We start from the raw sequence: 23,590 nt of genomic DNA, 5'->3' as shown, positions 1-23,590 counted from the left end.
GCATCAAGGCACAAAGCAGTTTGAACGAACACATGTGAGTGAGAGCCGGCGATCTAAATAGCCATCCAGTCCGGCGCTCAGTGATGACAGCATCAGTCTTAAAGGTGTATGCGCACCTTACCAAAAGAGAATGGTGGGGCGCATACACTTATGAAAGAGTAATTAGGGTACCCAAAGGTACCAGAACATTACACCAAGACAGGGAATCTAACGCTTTGTGTAGGTCCAGAGATAATAGCATGCCCTTCCTGTGTCCCATGCCATCCCAATTAGATTTGAGGGCCGATTTAATATTGATCGCGCATCTAGTTTGGTCAGGCGCTTGCCTACCTTGGACTAAGCCAGTTTGGTCCGGGTGTATGTAGTCTGCCAAAAGGAATTTAACCTAGTCGCCAGCACTTTCGTCATAATTTTTAGATCTACATTGATGAGGGAGATCAGTCTATAATTAAGACATTCTCCGTGGTCTTTTCCGGGTTTGGGTATAACGTGTATAAATGCATTGTTTTCATATTTTGGGATTGGGACACCTTTCCTAATGGAATTAAAGTAAGAGCAAAGATGGGTGGCAAGGATCTCATTAAATTTTTTATAGCAGTGGCCAGAGAACCCGTTGGGACCAGGCGCCTTAGCAGGGTTGATGGTTTTAATAGCGGCCAGTATCTCAGAGTCCGAGAACTCTCTGTCCATGATGTCTACATGGGGGGAGGAGGGTCGAGGGAGGGGGATGTCTCGGAAGAAATCGTCAAATAAGGACGGTAGGAGCGGTTGCAGCTGGGAATAGATTTTGGAATAAAAATGATAAAATTCGTTAACTACGAATTGGGGGTTTTGCATCCGGAGGCCAGTCCGGAGCCTCAATTTTGGAAGAGCCGGGGTCAGCTTACGGGCCAAGAGAGTGTGTGGCTTGTCACCCAGGGTATAGTAGCGGTTTCCCGACTCATCGGATGGACTTTTCAGCTTTGGTGGTTAGGCTAAAATTGAGGGCTACTCGTGCAGCATCAATCTTATGCCTAATGTCCACCTCCGGAGTTCTCCTCTGTCCCCTAAGAGGTCTCTGCTTCTTGTCGCAATATCTCCCTGTCGCGTTCCCTTTTTTTCCGAGAGGCTATTTGAATGAGTTTACCCCTGATCTTCGCTTTATGGGCAGCTCATACTATTGCCTGGGGAAGTGTCCGAGGCAGGGTTATCAATAAAATATTGTCGCAAACAGTCTGCCACTTCCCTGAAAACTAGGGGGTCATTCAGCAGTGAAGCATTAAGCCTCCAGGAGGACGGTTTGGGTTTGGTCCACAGATCAGAGACGGTCAGCACCACGGGGGAGTGGTCAGACCATGGGGTGGGAATAATCTGAGCTTTCAGCACAAATGGGAGGAGGGCCGACAAGGCGAAAAGGTGGTCTATGCGGGCATAGGTTTTATGAGCATGGGAGTAGTGGGTAAAGGCTCGCATCGTGTGGTGGTCGTTTCTTCACACGTCCACCAAGCCAGTGGAGTGCAACAAACGAGCCAGCTTAACCCCCTGCGGTGGGGCATGTTTCAGAGAAGCGCGCAAGGAGTTAGATCGATCCATGACTTGGTCTAAGGGGACATTACTGTCACCCCCCAAACACAACATGGCCCGTTGTGTGTGGCATCACCACATTCAGCATATTGTGGGAAAAGGGTAGCTGGCCCACATTGGGAGCATAGTAAGAGACAAAAGTAACTTCATGTTCATTTATTTTGCCTTGAACCATAATGTATTGCCCCTCTTTGTCTCTAATCACTTCTTTAGGTGTGAATGGTACTCTCTTAGCGCTGCAAATCGCTACCCCCTTTTTCTTGTCAGCACTATTCGACATGTAGCAAGTGGGATATTTGGCGCTAAGGCTTTTAGGTGCGGATGTGCGAGTGAAATGAGTCTCCTGTAAGAGGAGGACATATATACCCTGTTTGTGGTAGAATTGGCTTTCGCTCGCTTAACTGGAGCATTGAGGCCCTGTACATTGTGCGTAAGGATTTAGTTACTTGTGGAAGGACGCGTCATTGTGGTTTTGTAGGTTGTACTCGCCTGTATTCCAGAAGGATCGATCTCCCTCGCCTCCTCAATGCCGGAGACAAGTGGATCTCTGGGGTGAAATAGAAGGAACCTGGATGACGACTCACCGCCATTAGGGAAGGGGAGAAAAGCAAAAAGGTCAGAAAAGAAAGAAAAAGAAAGATCCGCCAGTAAGACATGCACATTACTCAGTTTTGACTGGTTGTGGGGTCCAGCACCCCGTAAATTTAAGCAAGGTTGCTCACCGCCCATAGCTGTGAGCAAAGTCACAGAAGGTGGCGCAGAAGCAACCCGAATTGCTTCAATCCAAGCTAAAGGACTACATAACAATAGTAGGGACAACAGGTAACCACCCCCTAGGACATAAACTTGGCCGGTTATGAAACCAACAGGCCTCCGGGCAGCCTCCTCATCTCGGCCGACAGCAAAGGGTCAGTCTGACAGAAGAAGGAAAAAATAATAAAACATGTGGTTTCAGTGGAATACAAAACCCGGGAGGTGAGAGGGAACTATCCCCTATACTCTATGAGCAGAACCAAAAAAAAGAAAAAAAACTATATAATAACAATCCGCATCAATCAGCAGAAATCAGGGAACCGGAGCTCCCAGTAGGAGCCCGCAGAAGGAATCTTTCAGGGCGGTCAGGTCCAACTGATCGCCCCCCCAAAAGCAAAGTCCAGGTCCGTTGCTTGAGAACAAACAAACAAGCGCCCAAACCATGGGGCTCTTGATTAAAGGCTTGTGACTGTCCGCCAATCCGGCAGACACACCCCGGGTCATGGAGTACTCAGGGACCAGGATCTTCCAAGAAACAGGAACCAGACCAGGAACATAGACAGTCCACTATTAATGGTGGGGTGTGTGGCTTGGCGTTGCCCCTCTTGGTAGATTGTAACCATAAGGGCGACAGCTGCCTGGATGCCTCCACTGGGGACCCCTGTGGGGATCTGGCTGGGGGGGCATCTCTGGATAGTATGCCCAGGCCCAGGAGGACATCCTCCCCCTCATGGAAGCTGGTGAAAGAGTGGGACTTTCCCTTGAACGTGAAGGACAGTTTAAACAGGTATGACCAGCGATATTTGATTTGACGATTAATCAAATGGGTCAGCAGCGGTTTCAAAGATCGCCTTTTTTGTATAGTTGCCTGGGAGATGTCCGCAAACAGTTGAAAAGGATGGTCGAGCAGGGTGACATTGTTGCGAATACGAGCTGCCGCTATGACCTTTTCCTTAATTCTGTAGAAATGGGGTTTCACAATGATGTCCCTAGGTAAGACGTCAGAACATGGTGCCGTCAGGGCCCGGTGAAAGCGATCCAGTTCCAGGTGATGCAGTGATATTTCACTTCCGGGATAAGATCAGTCATGAGTGTATGAATTGCAGGTTCCAGGTCATTTATCGATTCGGGGAGCCCCCTGATTCTGAAATTATATCTGCGAGATCTATTTTCTAGATCTTCAATTTTTGCCTGGGCTTGGTCAAGTTGATCCTGCAGGGAGACTATCAGCTTGTGATTTTGGTTGACTCTTTTTACAGTGCTATCCACTTTAGATTCAATGGTGTCAGGCCGCCCACCTATCTCCTGAAAGTCCCCCTTTAAATCAGCAGTAATGGTGGCACAGGCCTTGGAAAGTTCTCGTTGTAGCAGAGCCGAAAACCTGGCAATAAGTACGGAATCACCCGAATAAGTGGTTTGGGGGGGGAGGGGGGAATGCTGTGGAGGTGCCCTGGCTCAGAGCTAATTCTGCAATATCCGCCATTTGTCTATCCAGAGACGATGCTGGAGAAGAAGCCCCCTCCACTTCCCCATCTAGTGAGGCCTGGTAAGGGGAAAACCGGTGGGATGCAGCATGTGGGGATTGTGAGTTGGCCCCCTGGGATTGTGAGGAGAAGGGATCCCTTACCTCCTCCATCTGTGATGTTGCTGGCGAGGGGTGTCCCGCACTGTGGTAGCTGTTCCCAGAGATGGTGAGGCTGATGGCAATGAAGCAGGGAGAGGGCCACCTTGTGCAGCCTGTATACAAGAAAAAATCCCCATTGGAGTGGGACTGTGAATGCCACTGGACACTGTATATTGTAAATAAAAATAATTTTATTGATGAAAATACAAATGTGTTAAACAAACAAAATAAGGAATGCAAAAATCACAAACACATACAGGGCATTAAAATATGCATGCATTTGACAGACCATGTACCAGACCACATTGAAGACGCTCAGATGCACTGAGGGGGTTACCATATTTGGAATACCGTTGTGTCAAATCTCTCTTCTTTTAACATTAATTTTTATAGAGGCAAATAAAGCAGATCTAAAATTGCTTAATAATATTTATGTTGTCCCAACTACTTTGATCCTACTCCAATGTTACTGTACATCTTATATTGTTGAACCATGACTTCCAACTAACTTCAAACATTTTCTTTGTTGCACTCAAAGTAGCCACAATTTTTTCCATCTGACATTGTTGATTTAACAATTCAACCGCATCGAATGGAGTTGGTACCTCCTGAGAGTTCCATTTTCTGGTGATTAAAAGCTTTGCCGCTAATAAAAGATGCATAACTACTAATCGGAACTCTAGGGGAATCTCATGTATATTTAGGTGTAGGATCGCCATTTCAGAATTTGGGACTATATTTTTTCCCACCAGTTCTGAAACCAGGGAGAATATTCTATACCAAAATGCTCTAATCGATCTACAGTCCCACATTATATGAAATAACGATCCTTGTTCACCACATTCTCTCCAACATAATGCTGACGTTGAGGAGTAAAATTTGGACAATTTCACGGGAGTTAAATACCAAAAATTCAAAATTTTTTGGTATAATTCCCAATGGTTGATACATTTGGATGAGATGTATGTAATATCAAAGGCTTTCAACCAGCTTATTTCGGGAAAGGCTTTTCCCAATACTCTCTTCCATTTCAAAACGGTAGTAGATTTAGAATAAATATTATGTCTGTTCAATATATCGTAAATAATTGAAATACCATTAGAGGTAGTCGTTGGTTCTTGGTACAACTTATACATAGAGGTTGGTAATTTGAGATATAAAGTAGGATTATTCTTCTGTAAAAATGAACGTATTTGATAATAACTCATTAATGCTGATAATTTTATACCGATGTGTCAAACTCTCAAATGAATAAATACTTGTTACGCTATACAAATCTTTCAAATTCTCAAGACCACCTCTTAACCATAGGTTTATATCAAGGTTAGGGATAAAGCACGGAAGAACTGCCAGTGGAGTACGTAATTCACGCATCATCCCATATTCTAATAGCTTTCCTACAGTTTCTGCCCAAACTGTTAGGGCTGTTTTAACCACTATGGATTGTATAGCAGGCACCTCGGCTCCTAATATTACAGCCAACATTGTAATTCTAAGGTTCTCCTGTTTACAGTCGTTCATCTCAAATCTCACCCATCGTTTATGCTGCTCAGGAGACCACCAATACTTCAGTTGGTCAAGTACAGTTGCTCTATAATATGCGAGAACCGAAGGGACCCCATTCCTTCGTGCCTCCTATGTCTCCTCATAATAAGGGATGAACATCGAGGTGGTTTCCCTTGCCATATAATTTGGTTGAATTGCCTTTGAACCGAGGTGCAATATTGGGATGGAAGGGTAATTGGTAATGTACGGAACAGGTAAAGTAATTTAGGCAAAATAATCATTTTTAACGTAGCCACTCTCCCTGCTATGGTCAAGTCTTGTATTTTTAAGTCCCTAACTTGTGGTGATAGGTTATCCAAAAACGGTCTATAATTATAATCGTAAAGCTGGGACGTATGTGGGGTTAAAATAATCCCCAAGAAAGGTATACATGGAGACCATGCAAATGAAAATTTCGCTTTTATCCATTTTTGTGTCAAAGTGGTGATATTAATGCCCATAATTTGTGATTTTGTAATATTTAATTTATAAAATGACGCTGCGCTAAATTCATTTATCATTCTCTCAACCTCTACCAAGGAAGATAGTGGATTTGTGATGATTAACATAACATCATCAGCGAACAAGCTGATCTTATGTTCTACTTCGGCGACCCTCCAGCCAGTTATCCCCGCGTTGTCCCTAACGCTCTGGGCAAAAGGCTCCATAAGCAACGCAAAGACAACTGGCGAGAGGGGACATCCCTGTCTCGTCCCATTGGTTATCCCAATGGTTTTAGACAACAGTCCAGATAATAATACATTCGCTGTTGGCGCAGAATTAAGAGCCATTATATTCTTTTTCAGCCATCCCTCTATCCCAAACCTACCCAAGACTGCTTCTAAGTAGCCCCAGTGGATCCTGTCGAACGCCTTCTCCACATCCAAAGATAGGAGCAGTGAAGGCGTCCGACAGGATCCCATCCGCGCCAGCAGATTTACAATTCTTCTAGTTCCATCAGGGGCCTGCCTCCCTGGCACAAATCCCACTTGGTCCGCATGTACCAAGTAAGGTAAAAACTCCTGTAGTCTATTCGCGACCAGTTTTGCAAAAATCTTTATGTCTGTGTTTAGTAAGGCAATAGGCCTATAAGATGAGGGATCTTTAGGGTCTTTGTTCTGCTTGGGGATTGTAACTATTAAGCCCTTCAACATTTCCGACGGGAATGTACCAGTAGTGGCTGCTAATTCAAATACCGATTTTAGTTGGGGGGCTATTTCTGAGGACAAACTCTTATAATATTCATTAGAGAAGCCATCTTCTCCTGGTGCTTTCTGATTAGGTAGTTTGTTAATAACTAAACCAATTTCCTGAATGGAAAACGGTTCGGAGATTGAGTTCAATTGGTCTTCCATAAGCTTAGGTAAAGAAATCTGCGCCAAATAATTTGAAATTATCTCTGTTGTTGGTTGGTGTATAGTTATGTTTTTTTTGAGGTCGTACAGTGATTGATAATAATCTGCGAATGCATTTGCGATATCTTTAGGATTTATTAGTCTCTTATGTGTAATAGGATGTATAAGCTCATCAATTTTTTTGGTAACTTGTTTTGCCTTTACTTTTCTAGCTAACCAGCGCCCCACTTTATTACCCGTACTATATTCTTTTGCTTTAAGGATCTTTAGATGGTATTCTTGTTTATTTAATAATAATAACCTTAATTCTTGTCTAAGTTTTATTATGGTTTGTGTTCCTTGTGGCGTAGGGTTTTTTTTATTTGTTATTTCATTTAGTGCTATGCTATCCATGATATCTTCTATCTTTTTTCCCCTCTGCCGATTAATGTATGATGACATTTTAATCAAAATACCCCTCATATATGCTTTATATGCATTCCATAATACAAACCTATTCACTTCCAGGTTATCATTAAATTCAAAATATTGTTTATGCTCACTCAATATCTTTTGGCACAGTTCGGTGTTCTGTAATAATGAAGTATTCAACCTCCATCGTCGAGGTGGAGTACTCGCCAGTCTATCATCTAGGGTCAAAATAATCGGTGCATGGTCAGACCATCCAGCTGTGCCAATTTCTGATTTTTTAACCACTTAAGCCCCGGAGGATTTGGCTGCTAAACGACCAGGGGGTATTTTGCGATTCGGCACTGCGTGACTTTAACGGACAATTGCGCGGTCGTGCGACGCTGTACCTAAACGAATTTGACGTCCTTTTTTCCCCACAAACAGAGCTTTCTTTTGGTGGTATTTGATCACGTGTGCGCTTTTTACTTTTTGCGCTATAAACAAAAAAATAGCGTAAATTTTGCAAAAATAACAATATTTTTCACATTTTTGTATATGAAATTCCCCCAAAAAAATGTAAAAATCAAAATTTTTTAACATTTTTGGCCACTTTGTTTTATGCTACATATGTTTGGTAAAAAAAAATCGCAAAAAGCGTATTTTTATTGGTTTGCGCAAAAGTTATCGCGTTTACTAACAAAGGGAAAGATTTTTGTCATTTTTGTTGTTTTTTTTTTAGCGCGTAATGGCGGCGATCTGCGATTTTTTTTGTGGTACTGCGACATTGTGGCGGACAGATCGGACCCTTGACTGACATTTTTGACACTTTTGGGGTTACCAGTGACATTTCTACAGTAATCAGTGCTATATACAGTATATGCACTGTTACTGTAAAAATACACTGGTAGTGAAGGGGTTAACTTTATTTGAGAGGGAGGGGCTGTGTGTGTCCCTAGGGGCGTGATTCTTACTGTGATTGGCTGTGGCTTGAGGTGTAAGGACACTGATCAACGGTTCTACATAGTAGATCCGTGTGATCAGTGTTTTTACACCGAGGAGAATGACAGGCAGCTTGTTTACACAAGCCGCCTGACTTTCTCCCTCTCCCCCGACGATCGCCGAGTGACCAGCGGACATCGGGTCCGCCGGTCACACGCACGGGGGGGTCCGTGACCGCGCGGGAGCGGGAGCGCGCCTCCGTGGGCGCGCGCTCGCTCCCCAGACCCTCCCAGGCTAGTGACGTTAATTGCCTGGCCGGGGCTGACCGCCGCAGTAAATTTACTTGCGGCGGTCGGCAAGCGGTTAATATTCTGTAACATGATTTTATCTGTAAGGAAAAAATCTATACGAGAGTAGACCATATGGCCCGGAGAGAGAAAAGTGTAATCTCTCTCCGTTCCATGCATGGCCCGCCAGATATCAAATAATTTGTGTTTTGCCAATAAAGGTAGTATAGACTGTGTTGTTCTTCTAGTGGGGTTTGAGGTATCCAATTTTATATCAAGAATTGTATTAAAATCCCCTCCTATTATTAAGGCCCCTTTCCTCTCTTACTTAATTTTATGTAAAAGGGGTGATAGAAATCGACGTTGACCAGTATTTGGAGCATACAAATTTACCAGCGTAAAAACTGAGTTATTAAGCTTACATATTAATATTATATAGCGTCCCATGGGGTCCTGAATAGTACGTATGTGTTCAAATTTAACTGTGCTTCTGATTGCGATTAAGGTACCACTTGTTTTTTTTGGGCTATTAGCCAGGAATATATGTGGGAAATGTTCAAACTGCAGGAGTGGGCACTTTGAAAAAGAAAAGTGTGTCTCCTGAGCAAATATTAGATCAGCTTTATTTAATTTAGCTTCTTTCAATAATGTACTTCTCTTATATGGGCTGTTAAGACCTTTAGCGTTTATTGAGAAAATGGTTAATGGCATTTGGTATATAACTTTTTTATTATTTTGCCGATATTCTTTTTTTTTAATTCAAAATTGTTTTGTATCTGTATTTGATTTGTGCAGTTATTTATATCCTTATTGGGAATTTTGTCCAAATTCCCTTTTAATATTTTTATTATTAGAATTTCTGGAAGGGAGGGGGAAAATAATAATAAAAAAAAACAAACAAACAAGGTAAAGAAAAACATCAAAGTATAAAAAAAAAAACAGAAAAAAATATACACAGTACACAATAATAATAAAAAAAAATACCTGAACCATTGCAGGCAAATGGGCAGTTAGTACTGCTTCTATCAGAGGCAGAGTTTATTGGTGTATTATAACACCGACCTACTCTCTCACATGAGAGACACATATTTCCTGATTAAGGCACCATCCCTGTCCCCTCGTGCCTCTCCTTGCAACCCTTTACAAAATAGAGAAAAATTTCTCTGCTCGTTTAAGTGCAGCCCTGAAGCCCCCAATCCTCTCCTCCTCCACCCCCCTCTCCCCATTCCCTTCAGTGTAAAAAAAAAAAAAAATGGGAAGAAGGGGAGGGGGAAGAGGGGGGGGGGGGAAGGGAAAGGCCGCCAGTCTCACATCTTTCTTTCCCCCTTTTACTTTAATTATAAATCCTTCAGGGGGGCGTCAGAAGGTAACAACTGCCATTGTTTGAGAAGTAGCATTCCTTTCTCTACACTATGAACAGGGAAGATTCTCCCCTTCCAAGTAATTAGTAGTTTTGTAGGTGAAACCCCATCTATAAATGACCTTATGAGCTTGTAATATCTTAGTGATAGGGGTTAGTTTTTTTCGGTTCATCACTGTTTGCTGAGAGATATCAGAATACAAGGATATCCCTTTGAATTGTTCCGAGAGAACCGGGTTTCTCCTTGCAGCCAGCATCACTTTCTCCTTTACATGGTAATAGTGAACTCTAGTAAGAACGTCTCTTGGAACTGTGTCCGGTAAAAACTTTGGTTTAGGGATTCGATGTGTTCTATCTATGCACAGTTCTACATCATTTAATGTGGGTATGAGAGATTTCATGTATTGCTGCACATAATTCGTTAGATCCTTATGCAGAACCGATTCAGGGATTCCTCTAAATTTAATGTTGTTTCTTCTTGCTCCATCCTCTAAATCCGCCATTTTATTTTGGAGTTGCTGAATCTCTGTTTCATGGTCTGTATAGGCATCCACCAACTCGTTATGGGCTACATATAACTCAGACATTTTTGTCTCCAAATGTTCAATCTTATTACCATGCAATTGTGTAGTACTGCTGATTGGAGTAATCATATCTGAAATATCCGCAAACAGTGATTTCCTGAAAGACAATAACATTTCTTTCATTGTCGTTTCAGATATCATTTTATCAGAGGTGGGGAACCCCTCAATCATTCCTTCCTTAGGGGTATTCGGTAAAGTGGAAGGCCTATGCTCTTGATCAATTTCATTTAAATTACAACCGGAGACTTCCCATTGATCCTTCTCATTGAATCTATTGTCCCCTATTATAGCTGGTGTCTCCGGGGGTTCAGGTATTACCTCCCAAGTTACCGATGGATTGGGCACAAAAGCTAAATTAGTAATTACTGGGGTTACATTTCCTCTAAGATCCAGCAATGGTTCCACTGATGGTTCAGTTATTTGGCTTGCGGGTTTGTCTTCAATTATACCCATTGGGGGAACCATTGCTGGGTCTTCAATATTCACAATCTCAGTGTCTAAGATTTTTGCCTTTTCTTCTCCCGTTTTTGCTCATTTTTTTGCCCCAAGAGGGCCTTTCTCAGTCAGGGGGAAAAAGTCTGTAAGTCGTTGGGGGGTTTTGGGGTTTTTACGACGTCTAGGCATCTCCCTATTTTCCAATGTTTGTACCGTTATTTTTTCAATTTGTTCACTAGAGAAATTTTGTGTAGCAGTTAAATCTAAATCAGAAACAACAGTAAGTATCAGTGTAGGATTGGGACCCAGATTTGAGGAACTATTAGAGTTATAAACCTCACTATGGGTTGGTAGGATAATAGTATCAGAGGTAGCGGAAGGAATATGGGTAAGGTCAGAGTTATGAATAGTATGATTAATATGAGTCGGGAAGTGGGTAGTAGAATTGGTCATAACCTGAGACCTTGTAAGCATTGTCTTTTTAGCTTTATCCTGTCAACATGTTCTGTGTGTTTTCTCTCTCCTCCTTAGACACTACTTAGCCCCAAAAGGAGGGATAAGGAAGAGGAAAGCAAAACATCTATGTCTAAAGAAGGAGAAAAAAAAAAACAGCAACAATTGAAACAATTCTCTTAGACAAAAAGAAAGCAGTGAAAAAAGTCGTATCACATTCCAAGGTTTCGTTACATAATAAATAAGCAACAGTAAACAATTAGACAATAGTTGTCCAATTGTCCCAATCCGTCCTTTAGTTGAAAAATAGTTGTATAGTGGTATAGTTGTATGCTTTATGTTTCAAAAAAAAAAAAAAAAAAAGAGTCTCTCACCCACATACTTATATACTTGGATTAAAAAAAAAAAAACAGAAAAAAAAATTTCTCACCCACATCCACCTCCAACGTCTATAGTCCTTCGATTTGGGCTGGAATAAAGTTGGTTTTTAGCTGCTTTTCAGCTGCTACTGCTGCTGCTACTGCTTGATGAATCCTTCCTGGGTGGTCTAAGGTGCCTGGATTCAGCTGCTTCTGCTTTATCGTCCCTAGTTTGTGCTGTCGATGTGTAATCGCAAGAATTAAGTTGCTGCTTCTGCTGCTTCCAGTGAAAGTTTGTAGTGGTTGTAGTGGTTGTTATAATGATGGTTCACAATATACTTGTTGTGTGAGAATCGCGGGCCATCACTCCATCAGGCAGGCATCCAGCGAATTTCCTCCTACAAGCATCTACTGGGCAGAACCGCTATACCTTGATCGCCTGTACCTGTGCCGTATACTCCAGCAGTACATCCATCCAGATCTCAGGTCGGAATGACAGGGGGGGGGGGTGCAGGGGGAGACTGCAGTCACTCTGGCACAGTCCTGTAGACCCAAAACCAGTGGCGGCTGGTGCTTAAAATTTTTGGGGGGGCGCAAACAGAAAAATGTAATAGGCATTGCTTTGCGGCAAAAAACCCTGTAAAAAATTGCGTGACTTTGAGGTCACAAAAGTGTGAAAGGGGCCTTCAGTAATTAAGGTATAGCGTGCCCCCTTTCAATGCAGAGAGACCAGTGTGCCACCTTCAATGCAGAGATCATCGTGCCCCCTTTCAATGCGCAGTGACCAGCGTGCCCCCTTTCAATGCAGAGATGCCCGCGTGCCCCCTTTCAATGCAGAAATACCAGCGTGCCCCCTTTCAATGCAGAGTGACCAGCGTGCCCCCTTTCAATGCACAGAGACCAGTGTGGTTCTCTCTGCAGGTTCCGCTATAACCTTAGACTTGTGATCTCCCCCAGAAGGGTGCACATAGGGGGGCAGGTACACTTCATAGGACAGATACTGATGATGGGTATTATAGACAGGACAGGTGCTCTACATAGAAGGACAGATACTGGTTGGGATGAGTGGCAGATGGGATGAGTGGCAGAAGGCATGGGTGGCAGATGGGATGAGTGGCAGATGGGATGAGTGGCAGATGGCATGGGTGGCAGATGGCATGGGTGGCAGATGGCATGGGTGGCAGATGGGATGGGTGGCAGATAGCGTGGGTGGCAGATGGGATGAGTGGCAGATGGGATGGGTGGCAGATGGCATGGGTGGCAGATAGGATGAGTGGCAGATGGGATGAGTGGCAGATGGAATGAGTGGCAGATGGCATGGGTGGCAGATGGCATGGGTGGCAGATGGGATGAGTGGCAGATGGGATGAGTGGCAGATGGGATGGGTGGCAGATGGGATGAGTGGCAGATGGGATGAGTGGCAGATGGGATGGGTGGCAGATGGGATGAATGGCAGATGGGATGGGTGGCAGATGGGATGGGTGGCAGATGGGATGAATGGCAGATAGCATGGGTTGCAGATGGGATGGGTGGCAGATGGGATGAGTGGCAGATGGGATGAGTGGCAGATGGGATGGGTGGCAGATGGGATGAGTGGCAGATGGGATGAGTGGCAGATGGGATGGGTGGCAGATGGGATGGGTGGCAGATGGGATGAGTGGCAGATGGGATGGGTGGCAGATGGGATGGGTGGCAGATGGGATGAGTGGCAGATGCGATGGGTGGCAGATGGCATGGGTGGCAGATGGCATGGGTGGCAGATGGGATGAGTGGCAGATGGGATGAGTGGCAGATGGCATGGGTGGCAGATGGCATGGGTGGCAGATGGCATGGGTGGCAGACGGGATGAGTGGCAGATAGCATGGGTGGCAGATGGGATGGGTGGCAGATGGGATGGGTGGCAGATAGCATGGGTGGCAGATGGGATGGGTGGCAGATGGGATGGGTGCCAGATGGGATGGGTGGCAGATAGCATGGGTGGCAGATGGGATGGGTGGCAGATGGGATGGGTGGCAGATAGCATGGGTGGCAGATGGGATGAGTGGCAGATGGGATGAGTGGCAGATGGGATGAGTGGCAGATGGGATGGGTGGCAGATGGCATGGGTGGCAGATGGCATGGGTGGCAGATGGGATGGGTGGCAGATGGGATGGGTGGCCGATGGGATGAGTGGCAGATGGGATGGGTGGCAGATGGGATGAGTGGCAGATGGGATGGGTGACAGATGGGATGGGTGGCAGATAGGATGGGTGGCAGGTGGGATGGGTGGCAGATGGGATGGGTGGCAGATGGGATGAGTGGCAGATGGGAGGGGTGGCAGATGGGATGGGTGACAGATGGGATGAGTGGCAGATGGGATGAGTGGCAGATGGGATGGGTGGCAGATAGCATGGGTGGCAGATGGGATGAGTGGCAGATGGGATGGGTGGCAGATGGGATGGGTGGCAGATGGGATGAGTGGCAGATGGGATGAGTGGCAGATGGCATGGGTGGCAGATGGCATGGGTGGCAGATGGCATGGGTGGCAGATGGGATGAGTGGCAGATGGCATGGGTGGCAGATAGGATGGGTGGCAGATGGGATGGGTGGCAGATAGCATGGGTGGCAGATGGGATGAGTGGCAGATGGGATGGGTGACAGATGGGATGGGTGGCAGATGGGATGGGTGGCAGATGGGATGAGTGGCAGATGGGATGAGTGGCAGATGGGATGAGTGGCAGATGGGATGGGTGGCAGATAGCATGGGTGGCAGATGGGATGAGTGGCAGATGGGATGGGTGGCAGATGGGATGGGTGGCAGATAGCATGGGTGGCAGATGGGATGGGTGGCAGATGGGATGGGTGGCAGATGGGATGGGTGGCAGATAGCATGGGTGGCAGATAGCATGGGTGGCAGATGGGATGGGTGGCAGATGGGATGGGTGGCAGATAGCATGGGTGGCAGATGGGATGGGTGGCAGATGGGATGGGTGGCAGATAGCATGGGTGGCAGATGGGATGGGTGGCAGATGGGATGAGTGGCAGATGGGATGGGTGGCAGATGGGATGAGTGGCAGATGGGATGGGTGGCAGATGGCATGGGTGGCAGAAAGCATGGGTGGCAGATGGGATGAGTGGCAGATGGGATGAGTGGCAGATGGGATGGGTGGCAGATGGGATGGGTGGCAGATGGGATGAGTGGCAGATGGGATGAGTGGCAGATGGCATGGGTGGCAGATGGCATGGGTGGCAGATGGGATGAATGGCAGATGGCATGGGTGGCAGATGGGATGGGTGGCAGATAGGATGGGTGGCAGATGGGATGGGTGGCAGATAGCATGGGTGGCAGATGGGATGAGTGGCAGATGGGATGGGTGACAGATGGGATGGGTGGCAGATGGGATGAGTGGCAGATGGGATGAGTGGCAGATGGGATGGGTGGCAGATAGCATGGGTGGCAGATGGGATGAGTGGCAGATGGGATGAGTGGCAGATGGGATGGGTGGCAGATAGCATGGGTGGCAGATGGGATGAGTGGCAGATGGGATGAGTGGCAGATGGGATGGGTGGCAGATGGGATGGGTGGCAGATAGCATGGGTGGCAGATGGGATGGGTGGCAGATGGGATGGGTGGCAGATGGGATGGGTGGCAGATAGCATGGGTGGCAGATGGGATGGGTGGCAGATGGGATGGGTGGCAGATGGGATGAGTGGCAGATGGGATGGGTGGCAGATAGCATGGGTGGCAGATGGGATGAGTGGCAGATGGGATGGGTGGCAGATGGGATGGGTGGCAGATGGGATGAGTGGCAGATGGGATGAGTGGCAGATGGCATGGGTGGCAGATGGCATGGGTGGCAGATGGGATGAGTGGCAGATGGGATGAGTGGCAGATGGCATGGGTGGCAGATGGGATGGGTGGCAGATAGGATGGGTGGCAGATGGGATGGGTGGCAGATAGCATGGGTGGCAGATGGGATGAGTGGCAGATGGGATGGGTGACAGATGGGATGGGTGGCAGATGGGATGGGTGGCAGATGGGATGAGTGGCAGATGGGATGAGTGGCAGATGGGATGAGTGGCAGATGGGATGGGTGGCAGATAGCATGGGTGGCAGATAGCATGGGTGGCAGATGGGATGAGTGGCAGATGGGATGGGTGGCAGATGGGATGGGTGGCAGATAGCATGGGTGGCAGATGGGATGGGTGGCAGATGGGATGGGTGGCAGATAGCATGGGTGGCAGATGGGATGAGTGGCAGATGGGATGAGTGGCAGATGGGATGGGTGGCAGATGGGATGAGTGGCAGATGGGATGAGTGGCAGATGGGATGGGTGGCAGATGGGATGGGTGGCAGATAGCATGGGTGGCAGATGGGATGGGTGGCAGATGGGATGGGTGGCAGATAGCATGGTTGGCAGATGGGATGGGTGGCAGATAGCATGGGTGGCAGATGGGATGAGTGGCAGATGGGATGAGTGGCAGATGGGATGGGTGGCAGATAGCATGGGTGGCAGATGGGATGAGTGGCAGATGGCATGGGTGGCAGATGGGATGGGTGGCAGATGGGATGGGTGGCAGATAGCATGAGTGGCAGATGGGATGAGTGGCAGATGGCATGGGTGGCAGATGGCATGGGTGGCAGATGGGATGAATGGCAGATGGCATGGGTGGCAGATGGGATGGGTGGCAGATAGGATGGGTGGCAGATGGGATGGGTGGCAGATAGCATGGGTGGCAGATGGGATGAGTGGCAGATGGGATGGGTGACAGATGGGATGGGTGGCAGATGGGATGAGTGGCAGATGGGATGAGTGGCAGATGGGATGGGTGGCAGATAGCATGGGTGGCAGATGGGATGAGTGGCAGATGGGATGGGTGGCAGATAGCATGGGTGGCAGATGGGATGAGTGGCAGATGGGATGAGTGGCAGATGGGATGGGTGGCAGATGGGATGGGTGGCAGATAGCATGGGTGGCAGATGGGATGGGTGGCAGATGGGATGGGTGGCAGATGGGATGGGTGGCAGATAGCATGGGTGGCAGATGGGATGGGTGGCAGATGGGATGGGTGGCAGATGGGATGAGTGGCAGATGGGATGGGTGGCAGATAGCATGGGTGGCAGATGGGATGAGTGGCAGATGGGATGGGTGGCAGATGGGATGGGTGGCAGATGGGATGAGTGGCAGATGGGATGAGTGGCAGATGGCATGGGTGGCAGATGGCATGGGTGGCAGATGGGATGAGTGGCAGATGGGATGAGTGGCAGATGGCATGGGTGGCAGATGGGATGGGTGGCAGATGGGATGGGTGGCAGATAGCATGGGTGGCAGATGGGATGAGTGGCAGATGGGATGGGTGACAGATGGGATGGGTGGCAGATGGGATGGGTGGCAGATGGGATGAGTGGCAGATGGGATGAGTGGCAGATGGGATGAGTGGCAGATGGGATGGGTGGCAGATAGCATGGGTGGCAGATAGCATGGGTGGCAGATGGGATGAGTGGCAGATGGGATGGGTGGCAGATGGGATGGGTGGCAGATAGCATGGGTGGCAGATGGGATGGGTGGCAGATGGGATGGGTGGCAGATAGCATGGGTGGCAGATGGGATGAGTGGCAGATGGGATGAGTGGCAGATGGGATGGGTGGCAGATGGGATGAGTGGCAGATGGGATGAGTGGCAGATGGGATGGGTGGCAGATGGGATGGGTGGCAGATAGCATGGGTGGCAGATGGGATGGGTGGCAGATGGGATGGGTGGCAGATAGCATGGTTGGCAGATGGGATGGGTGGCAGATAGCATGGGTGGCAGATGGGATGAGTGGCAGATGGGATGAGTGGCAGATGGGATGGGTGGCAGATAGCATGGGTGGCAGATGGGATGAGTGGCAGATGGCATGGGTGGCAGATGGGATGGGTGGCAGATGGGATGGGTGGCAGATAGCATGGGTGGCAGATGGGATGGGTGGCAGATGGGATGGGTGGCAGATAGCATGGGTGGCAGATGGGATGGGTGGCAGATGGGATGAGTGGCAGATGGGATGGGTGGCAGATGGGATGAGTGGCAGATGGGATGAGTGGCAGATGGGATGGGTGGCAGATGGCATGGGTGGCAGATGGGATGAGTGGCAGATGGGATGGGTGGCAGATGGGATGGGTGGCAGATGGGATGGGTGGCAGATAGCATGGGTGGCAGATGGGATGGGTGGCAGATGGGATGGGTGGCAGATGGGATGAGTGGCAGATGGCATGGGTGGCAGATGGGATGGGTGGCAGATAGCATGGGTGGCAGATGGGATGGGTGGCAGATGGGATGGGTGGCAGATGGGATGAGTGGCAGATGGCATGGGTGGCAGATGGCATAGGTGGCAGATGGGATGAGTGGCAGATGGCATGGGTGGCAGATGGGATGGGTGGCAGATAGGATGGGTGGCAGATGGGATGGGTGGCAGATAGCATGGGTGGCAGATGGGATGAGTGGCAGATGGGATGGGTGACAGATGGGATGGGTGGCAGATGGGATGGGTGGCAGATAGCATGGGTGGCAGATGGGATGAGTGGCAGATGGGATGAGTGGCAGATGGGATGGGTGGCAGATAGCATGGGTGGCAGATGGGATGAGTGGCAGATGGGATGAGTGGCAGATGGGATGGGTGGCAGATGGGATGGGTGGCAGATAGCATGGGTGGCAGATGGGATGGGTGGCAGATGGGATGGGTGGCAGATAGCATGGGTGGCAGATGGGATGGGTGGCAGATGGGATGGGTGGCAGATAGCATGGGTGGCAGATGGGATGGGTGGCAGATGGGATGGGTGGCAGATGGGATGAGTGGCAGATGGGATGGGTGGCAGATAGCATGGGTGGCAGATGGGATGAGTGGCAGATGGGATGGGTGGCAGATGGGATGGGTGGCAGATGGGATGAGTGGCAGATGGGATGGGTGGCAGATGGGATGAGTGGCAGATGGCATGGGTGGCAGATGGCATGGGTGGCAGATGGCATGGGTGGCAGATGGGATGAGTGGCTGATGGCATGGGTGGCAGATGGGATGGGTGGCAGATAGGATGGGTGGCAGATGGGATGGGTGGCAGATAGCATGGGTGACAGATGGGATGGGTGACAGATGGGATGGGTGACAGATGGGATGGGTGGCAGATGGGATGGGTGGCAGATGGGATGAGTGGCAGATGGGATGGGTGGCAGATGGGATGGGTGGCAGATGGGATGGGTGGCAGATGGGATGGGTGGCAGATGGGATGAGTGGCAGATGGGATGGGTGGCAGATGGGATGGGTGGCAGATAGCATGGGTGGCAGATGGGATGGGTGGCAGATGGGATGGGTGGCAGATGGGATGGGTGGCAGATAGCATGGGTGGCAGATGGGATGAGTGGCAGATGGGATGAGTGGCAGATGGGATGGGTGGCAGATAGCATGGGTGGCAGATGGGATGAGTGGCAGATGGGATGAGTGGCAGATGGGATGGGTGGCAGATGGGATGGGTGGCAGATAGCATGGGTGGCAGATGGGATGGGTGGCAGATGGGATGGGTGGCAGATAGCATGGGTGGCAGATGGGATGGGTGGCAGATGGGATGGGTGGCAGATAGCATGGGTGGCAGATGGGATGGGTGGCAGATGGGATGGGTGGCAGATGGGATGGGTGGCAGATGGGATGGGTGGCAGATAGCATGGGTGGCAGATGGGATGAGTGGCAGTTGGGATGGGTGGCAGATGGGATGGGTGGCAGATGGGATGGAATAGGATGAATGGCAGCAGGGATGAGCACTGCTCTCTCCTGGCTGCCTCTATGAAAGCACATCCTGCCTGAACGGTAAGCAGCTTCTTCTCTCATCACTCCGCATGTGCTTCTTGCAAAACACACAGAGTGAGACCTCCCCCGAGAGCTGCACTGTCGCTGCCTGTGTGTTTCCTCTCACTCTGCAATCTATCTCCATTGTCTGCACACACACACAGGCACACAGACAGGACAGAGAGGACCACACTGAGTCTGTCTGAGGCACTTACCTGTCACTGCTGCTGCCTGGCATGCTGCTGCTCTCGGGAGTCGGCCAGTCGGGACTCTCTGGAGAGTGGAGTGGAGACAAGACGTCCTCTTCTCTTCTTCCTCCGATGCGTGCCATCCCGGAGCCCGCTCTGACCATCTGACGGCGGGAAGGTGACGCACCGCCCCCAGCAATGATGTCCTGAATCATGATTGGTCCAGGCTGGAGTCTGGACCAATCATGATCCAAGACATCACAAAAGGGGGTGGTGTAGCACAATGCTCTGCGCTACAGTTACGCCCCAGAAGGCCGCCAATCGGCGCCTCTGCGGGTGGAAAACCCCACCCCCCCATAGGCACCAATGAGGCGGGGTGGTGTAGCGCAATGCTCTGCGCTACAGTTACGCCCCAGAAGGCCGTCAATCGGCGCCTCTGCGGGTGGAAAACCCCACCCCCCATAGGCACCAATGAGGCGGGCGCCCCTTGTGGGTAAAAATTTTTTTTTTTTTTTTTTTTTTTTTCTTTTTCTTTTTTTTTGGGGGGGGGGGCGGCGCCCCTGCGCCCCCTATGGGCCGGCCGCCACTGCCCAAAACCGTCTCAAAGCGCCACCAAGTCCGGCAATCGGCAAGGCAGGCGAAGTAGGTTAAGGTAGGTTTAATAGGGTCCGGTAAAATGAGCTAATGGGCAAGTGCTGAGGATGAGAACAGGGGCTAGCGAGCTGGAGTTAGAGTTGGAAAGCAGAGGATAATAGGTGGAGATCCTATAATAGATAGAGGATAAACCCGTAGCTGACAAGGGCAAATGAGATCTTCACTCCACCGCTCCTCGCTGATCACTCCTCGCTGGTCAGCACACACATCCCGCGCCAAGGGGAATCACCCATCGGTCCCTCGGTCCATCCACTTGCTATCTGCCTGTCTGCCCGAGTTCCATCCAGCGATCCTGCGATCTCTCCAACCCACAGACACAGGTATGCTTAGTATGCCAAGTATGTTTGTCTGGCGCCGCTGATCGTCTAGTGAGCTTGCCGCTGGAGATCCACTAGACATCCGGCAGTCATTCGGGTGCACCAACAGGTGAGCTGCCGCTAATCATCTCAGGGAAGCATCGGGGAAGCACTCAGGAGCAAACAGGAGACACCTGCTCACACGGCCATTCTCAGCTGGCCACACACGCCCTCTCCCACTACATTTGGAAGGATTGGGAAACAGGGATTTCGGGCACAAGAGTTTTTTTAAAAAGATTTCTTTTATTCAACACAAAACTAAATATTTTAAAATCATAGAAAAATACAGGCAGATAATTGTGTATTAAGGACACAGTGAGACCACACAACAATGGTCTATGTTGTACAATATCTCAGTGCATAGAACTTATAAAAGTCGATTTACATACAGTTCAAAGTACAAGATCATTGGTAGTCATATAATCCTTGGAAACGTATTGCTTGATATCAGAAGAACCGCCGACGGACACCCAAGCAGTATGGTGCCGGTCAGCGGGGTCGACTGAAAGTATAAGTTAACATTCACCATGTAATATATGACCTTTGCTCGACATGTTTCGCTTTCTTAGACAAAAAAGCTTCATCTGGAGCATATCATTTCTTTTGTCTGTGTGAAAAATAACAGTATTTAGATAAATTACATATATATGTTACCTCATTTTCAGTGTGTTATAATTACAATTGCATATCATTTATCTCTCCTTTTAATTACATACAATCGTCTTACACATCTCAGATAAGTCCTTCTATTTTTGCAATATCAACACAATATAACATTGGGTCTTAAGTTGCATTCAGACACTAAAGGGGTTTAGGGGAAAGAACGGAGGCTGCCAATAGTGAGTATATATGGGGATCCATGCTGTAGTTATAGTATAAGCATATCTCTCCTGTTTATATACCTGGTAAATGGACAGAAAAATGTATACATACCTGTACATATAGTAATCAGGCACATATCTCAATTTCCATAGAGAATTCTTTAACGAGGAGGACTGTGCGTTTTGGGAAGCTCAAAAAAGGCAATGTATAGTGACATAGTAGTGAGGGTAGTCACTCCATGTCTCATATCTGGGTGGATGAGAGCAGAAGAACAATGTTTCTCAGAATAGTAGGCGTTTTTATTCTATGATATCACTTTAAGGGAAAGCCCATAGAGATGCTAAACCATAAGCTCAAGTGTTTCAAAGTGGTAAAATCAGTGTGCCTCATGCTTGTTATAAGAGTGTGTAAGTACCTATAGAGCCCATAGATTATCTGCCTCAAAAGGGGCAAAAGAAAAGACATATAGTCATTCTGGACCATAAGAATGGATAGGTGCCATGCGTTTCTAAACGATTATACACCAACATACAGAATTTACCCATTCGTGTATGGGCTACCCCTATAGTAAAGTACATATCATGTATATTGGTTTGCTTTCATATACATATGTGAATATGTGTATGTAATCAATTTAGTATCCGGCCCACCCTCCTCCATAATAGTAGGGGGGTGACCAGGGTTATATATAGATAAGCAGTTGCTACATAGGGTCCAAGATGAGTACATGCAAAGCGTACTTAGAATAAACATAGGTAATAAACATAGTGGTGAATATATAGAGTACCACCCAATATGATAGATCCCTATGCAGTACGAAAGTTCCAAACATAAACAGACACCTTAGCAAGGCTCACCAAACTTGGGAAGGACCAGAGCTTAAATGTAGGGAGCGTATCTCCTCTGCTTGTATGTCGGCTGTTAAGCACAGTAAGATTAAGGTGAATACCCGGATATCACAAAAGTGTAATGTTACAGTATTAGTACTGGCCATATAAAGCTTACCCCTTGCCACGCTGTTCCCAGCTTCCGCACAGTCCTCACCGGATGGGGAACCTCCACCATATCAGGGCTTGTAAATGGCGCCCTTAGGTAGCATGGATCCCGGGCGGTTCGTCAAACGGACGTCACCGCCCCGGCCACTCCCACCGGACATCGCTCGAGAGCCAGCGCGGGGACACCCCAGCGAGGCTTTCGGCTTAGTCACGGGTGTATGCAGATCATACAGAGGCAGGAAGTGCCTCCGTAGTCCGCTCAGGTGCCACAGGAAGTTCCGCCCGGAAGGGGCGGAACTAACCTGCGGCCTATCTGGCCGCACATATCTCACTCATGAGGCCGACCTCCATGCTTACCCACACTGCCCCCACAGGATCGGTCCGCAATTACATGAGATTTCTAATTGCCTGAAATGAAAAAACAACACAACAAGACAGAAATTATATATTTAAAAATACAGATATAAAAGCATATTTCACTAAGGTACAAAGATGTTCCTGGTAAACCAGGAGATATATATCGGTAATGTATTTGTTTATCAAAAATTATTATATAACCATGTTTATTTTTTGACATTAACCACTAGTAAGGGCGTTCAATAGTAACAGCCCTAATGAAAGAACAGGGGCTGAACTGCCCCCTACTAGAAACACTTCCATACTTCAAAACCCCAAAGGAAAGTTGCATATTTTGACTTATTATAAATCCTCAAGATCATAATATTGATAAGATAGGGATTATAGCACAAAAAACTGTTTGTTATACATAAGAAAGGAAGAGGGGTATATGTGCCATAAAACCTATTTGATGTGAAGAGGTATCAGAATAATTAAATATATATATACGGGGGGAGGATGACCACGCCAAAACCAAGCAGACACCCTGACCCATATATCCCACATAGGGCCATTATCGTAACCAGAGTATGCTACTCGAGGTCAATTAGGTCTATTGGCATTAAGTAAGCAAGGAAAACTTTCACAGAAAGGGTTTGTACGACTGTGTTTCGTTCAACCCAGGTCTATAAGTGGCATTGAGACGCTCTATCCAGAGAGTCTCTCTCTGGAGAATTTTTTTGTCCCAGTTGCCACCCCGAGGATCTTGAGGAATAACCTCAAGCACATAAAATCTTGCCT

The sequence above is a fragment of the Pelophylax lessonae genome (genome assembly GCF_965119305.1).
Source record: "Pelophylax lessonae genome assembly, chromosome: 4".
NCBI lineage: Eukaryota > Metazoa > Chordata > Amphibia > Anura > Ranidae > Pelophylax > Pelophylax lessonae.
Note: the sequence above shows the minus strand (reverse complement) of the source record.